Source organism: Silurus meridionalis, chromosome 14 (genome assembly GCF_014805685.1).
Source record: "Silurus meridionalis isolate SWU-2019-XX chromosome 14, ASM1480568v1, whole genome shotgun sequence".
Lineage (NCBI taxonomy): Eukaryota > Metazoa > Chordata > Actinopteri > Siluriformes > Siluridae > Silurus > Silurus meridionalis.
In genome coordinates, this window is record NC_060897.1 from 8,829,665 (window position 1) to 8,835,664 (window position 6,000).

Here is a 6,000-nt window from a genome sequence, read left to right on the forward strand (position 1 = left end):
AATTTAGACAGATGAGAAAACAAATCACGACCGGGTGCAAATTAGTCAGCGACTGAGTGAAGTGGCTTTGTTCCTTTTACAAGTCAACTCAACAGTAAATGAATCAAACCAGCTTCAGAAAATGAACAAACATGCTGTGCGTTTTGGGTTGAGTGTGACATTTTTGTTGAGATGCAAGCTGAAAAATTGAGCTGCAATGAACAAACTGTGCCAAAGAATCGAGCAGTGCAGAAATACAACGTGTTCTGGATATTTCAACTGAAATATATGATGTTCCATGAAATTAGTTGCACGTTATGCACTTATCAATCAATTTATTAAACACCAGCTTAGTTTTTCCTGTGCACAGATAGTTAAGATAATTCAGATAACATTTCTCCATGTACTTTTGATTTCTACATGTGCATAACTGAAGAAATGAATATAACAACAAATTGATTTTCTTCAATGTAAATAATAGGGCCTTCAGTCAAATGTTTTTCACTTCGCTTTCTAGGTTCTTTTTTATTTATTTAGAATGTAAACCCCAAAACGAAGCAAATACATTTACAATTTTGCACTAATTCAGCTTGGGAAACTAAAATATGTCCAGGTTCACTGTAAACATTCATTTTTTAGTCTTTATTCCTGTGTTTAAAGGTTCTTAAACGTGTCTATAAAACAAGAGCTCCCTGTCTGGTATAGACTTTATACCCAGTGTATAGACTCCATAGAGGATTCCATGAATCCTCAATAATCGAATTTCTTTAGTCAATAAGTGACGTATTCCAACCCGGGAGCAAATCCACCATGAATTATGGTTCATTTCTGCTATCAATGGATATTCGGTGCAACCCAGATGAGGATGGGTTCCCTCTTGAGTCTGGTTCCTCTCAAGGATTGTTCCTAATGCCATTTCGGGGAGTTTTTCCTTGCCACAGTCGTGTTAAGTTTCGAATAGACTTCAAACTACTACTTCTTACTTATAAAGCACTAAATGGTTTGGCTCCCATGTATCTCTCCAGTCTTTTAACATGCTACAATCCGTCACACTCCCTAAGATCTCAAAACTCTGGGCTTTTAGTAATTCCTAGAATAGCAAAGTCCACTTAAGGCGGTAGATCATTTTCACATTTAGCTCCTAAACTTTGGAATAGTCTTCCTGACAATGTTCAGGGCTCAGATATACTCTACCAGTTCAAGTGCAGATTAAAAACATATCTTTTTAGCAAAGCCTACACATAACATACGTCTCACATCATAAACTTGTACTCCAGAACATCTGATCACATGCACATAATTAACTTGTGCTGTTATTATTACGAACAGCAGCTACGCTAATTCCTCTCCACTGCTCCTCTTTCTCTACCCATCCCGAGGCATCCTGAGGTTGGCTAGCTCCAGTCACGTCCCACCTCATAAAGATTATGGACCATGGAAGAAGTAGATGCTGAACTCGCAAACATCCCGAACCATCTACAGACGTACCAGTGCCAATTGGATCCCGCTACATGTGTGGTTTTGACATTGAACCTCCTGTAGTGTTTAAAGGCTCTGGCATGGAGAAGCTGATGCTGGATTTGTGATCATCACAAATGTTGAGCTCATAAAACTAGAAGCTACTAACCATATAGACTGTATAAGACTGTAGAAAGAACATTACTTATAATCTTATACTCCAGTACTCATGTTAGTTCTCACTCTCCAGTGTTCTGTATTGTTGAAAGATTTATGATCAAACTCTTGATGTTACCCAAATGAGGATGGGTTCCCATTTTGAGTCTGGTTCCTCTCAAGGTTTCTTCCTCATTACATCTAAGGAAGTTTTTTCTTGCCACAGTCGCCACGGCTGCTCATCAGGGAAAAATACACACCGTTCACCTTGACTGTTGATTTCTGTAAAGCTGCTTTGAGACAATGTCTGTTGTGAAAAGCGCTATAGAAATAAACTTGAGTAAATTTTTTTTTTTTTTTTTTTTATAGAGCATGGAGTCTGTATTATGACCAGTTTTTCATTTTGAAGTTTTTATTGCTGCAGACTTGTTAGAACGCCCCCTTTCTGCAAGCTGTCTCAGTTTTATTATTACAAAGGCGTTGAACGAGCGTCTCTGGACCGCGCGTGCTAGACGCGCGCCTGGAGATGTTGCTGGTGGGACAGAGTGGTGCTGCAGGAATTTTCTGCCGGGGAATGGAAGGAGCATTTCAGGATGTCTCTCGTGTCGTTCCTAAAACTGTCCGGCCTGATGGAGGACTTGATGAGCCACGATGATATGGCCGGTAGTTTTAGAGATGCGCGTGGCCGGGCGCGGTGCAAAGCTCGCTTCGGCGTCCATAAAACAACGGTGCTGTTTTCTTGTTGTTGTAAAGGCAGTCTAAACACAGCTATAGAATGCTTCATCAAAATCCTGATCCTGCAGGAAGCATTAGTTGATTGTCTGTGTTGGTGTATCCACATCCCCGTAATGTGACGCCCAGTAATAGCTTCATGAACTTTCTCAACGGTAAAGGATAGACATTTTATGTGCTCCAAAGGGGTCGTTGATCACGTAGACCTACGTAGGTCTGTAGATACAGCTTGCATATGCAAAAATAGAAAGGATTTGTCCTAATTCTGCTAATGAACACCTCTACACAATCACACATAACGTGCACCAATGCAAAGCATACATTCTGCAAAAGCTTCAGAAAATTAACTATTTGATGTCTTTTGAAATAATTATTCAGTTGCATTTGCATATTTCTTCTGTTCAGTTTTAGTGTTGTAACCCCCCAACTACTGTTCTTGGGTAACAGAAATTAATTTGTTCTTCTGGTCTTGTAGCCTAAAATTTAACAAGTTGCATGTCCTCAGATGCTTTTCTGCTTATCACAGATGTAAAGAGTAATTATATATAGAGAGTTATAAGAGCAGAAAAGAATTTTCTGTGGGAACCTAGAGCATATTTTGCCTAAAAGTCCCAGGAAATCATTCCTCCATTCTAATACAGTGGTGAGAAAGAAGCTTCAGAAATGACTTTATAACCTTTTCCAGAATGATATATCTCAAATACTTTCTTTCTCATTTGTTTCTGAATTTCCTTGGATCTCAGCATGATGTCTAGCTTTTGATGATCTTTTGGTCTACTTCACTTTGTCAGGCAGGTCCTATTTAAGAGATTTCTTGATTGCGAGCAGGTGTGGCAGTAATCAGGCCTGGGTGTGGTTTTAACCAGGGGGGCAAACACTTTTTCACACAGGGTCATGTAGTTTTGGATTTAGTTTTCCCTCAATAATAAAGACCTTTATTTAAAAACTGCATGCTGTGTTCACTTTACTAATATGGGGCCAACACCTTTTCACACCACTGTATATTATAAGAAATTATGTATCTAGCTGAAGCTCCTGATATTATGTATTGCTTTAATGACCCGAGTTTCCAAATAAAGTACCTGGTGAGCAGTCAGTGGAGACTAAACTCCTTTCTTTGTATAGCAGATTTAAGGACAAGCAAATCAAGCAAAGTAAGCTAATTTAAAAAGCAATAAGAAAAATAAAATAGAAGAAACTGCAGGATGAGAAGACCTCGAGAAGACCCCAAGAAGACTCAAACCCACATAGGAATAATAATAAGTTTTATTTTTAAAGCTTGTATACACTGACTGTTTACTTTATTAGGAACACCAATACACCTGTACATTCATGGACTGTGAGTGTATATAATAAATATAGCAATATCATAACAATACAATATTAATAAAATAAATGTACCATTCATGTCAGCCACACTTTTCCTTGTTTCTAAAATATACTATCTCAAGTACTTTTTGTACCTTCAGTACATATTTTTAATGAAGGCACATGCTTTTAGTAAAGCCTTAAAGTTTATCAGACTTTATGGTTTAATTTCATACCGTAAATTATCTTTAAATAATCGTTTTAAGATACATAATGAAATTACAAAAGATACACACCAGCAATACCAAAGCAAGGACAGTTTATAGTATGGTTATTTTAAAGTGTGTATGGACAGAGCTTGTAATTTTACAGCGCATGGTTAGAGCAACTGGTAAGATGGAATGTGTGGTACAACAATCTTGAATAGTAGAACATGTTCTTTTTTCAAAATTGTTTGGTTGCTTATATTTACCACATTTGTTTCTTTGGCACCTACAGGTTAAGATCTTAAATGTGTACCTATTTACTGTTTGAGCACTACATAGATCATTAGATGATAATAATTTAGAACTATGTAGTGCACCATGTAACCCAGCCATTAGGGTTGCACAAGCCAGTGCCAGTCCCAAGCCCGGATAAAAGGGGAGGGTTGTGTTAAAAAAGGACATCCAGCGTAAAACGTGCCAAATCAAATATGCGGATCACCAATCAGATTTTCATACCGGATCGGTCGAGGCCCGGGTTACCAATGACCGCCACAGGTATTGTTAGCCAACAGGGTACCAGTGGAAATTGGGCTACTGTTGGTCGAAGGAGGAGAAGGAGAGGAGAAAGACGTCTACAGAGACAGCAGGAAAATGAGAAGTGGAGGAGAGTGGATGTTAGAGTTGGTACTTTAAATGTTGGTACAATGACTGGTAAAGGAGAGAGAGAAACCGGTTATGGTGGCGATAGGTATATATGTTATGTGTTCAGGAGACCAAGTGGAAAGGGAGTATGGCCATTAACATTGAAGGTGGGTTTAAACTGTTAAACTGGTATTTAAACTGTTCTATCATGGTGTGGATGAAAAGAGAAATGGTGTAGGGGTGATTCTGAAGGAAGAGTACTGTAAGAGTTTAGTGGAGGTGAAGAGAGTTTCTGATAGGGTGATGAACATGAAGCTGGAAGTTAAAGGGGTGATGATAAATGTCTTCAGTGCCTATGCTCCAAAAGTGGGCTGTAAGATAGAGGAGAAGAAAAAAATCTGGAATGATTTAGATGTGGTAGAAGGTGTACCTAGGAATGAAAGATTGGTGATTGCGGCAGATTTCAATGGGCATGTAGGTGAAGGGAACAGAGGTGATGAGGAGGTGATGGGTAGGTATTTAAGGAGAGGAATGTGGAAGGGCAGATGGTGGTAGATTTTGCTAAAAGGATGTAAATGGCAGAGTTGAATACATATTTTAAGAAGAAGGAGGATCATAGGGTGACGTATAAGAGTTGAGGAAGGTGCACACAGGTGGACTATGTTCTATGCAGGAGATGCAACCTGAAGGGGATTGGAGACTGTAAGGTGTTGGCAGGGGACAGTGTAGCTAAAAGCAAGAAGAGGAGAAGAGTGAGGACTGAAAGAAGAATAAGATGGTGGAAACTGAAGGAGGAAGACTGTAGTGTGAGATTTAGGGAAGAGGTCAGACAGGGTGCTCTGTGGTGGTGAAAAGGTGCTGGATGATTGGGTAACTACTGCAGGAGTGATAAGGGAGACAGCTAGAAAGGTACTTGATGTGACATCTGGAAAGAAAAAATGAAGACAAAGAGACGTGGTGGTGGAATGAGGAAGTGCAGGAAAGCATAAGGAGCAAGAGGTTGGCAAAACAAAATTGGGATCGACAGAGTGATGAGAAAAGAAGGCAGGAGTACAAGGAGATGCGGCAGCAGGTAAAGAGGGATGTGGCGAAAGCCAAGAAAAAAGCATATGGGATGCTCTATATGAAGTTGAACACTAAGGAAGGAGAAAGGGATTTGTACCAATTGGCCAGGCAGAGGGACCGAGCTGGGAAGGACATGCTGCAAGTTAGAGCAATAAAGGATGCAGATGGAAATGTGTTGACTAGTGAGGAGAGTGTGTTGAGAAGCAGGAGGGAGTATTTTGAGCAGCTGATGAATGTGGAAAATGAGAGAGAGTGAGAAAGTTGGATAGTGTGGAGATGGGGAAGCAGAAAGTGGATAGGATTAGTAAGGAGGAAGTAAGATCAGTGATTAAGAGGATGAAGAGTGAAAAGTCGGTTGGACCAGATGACATACAGGTAGAAGCATAGAGATGTTTAGGAAAGATGGCAGTGGAGTTTTTAGCCAAGTTGTTCACCAAGATTTAGAAAGGTGAGT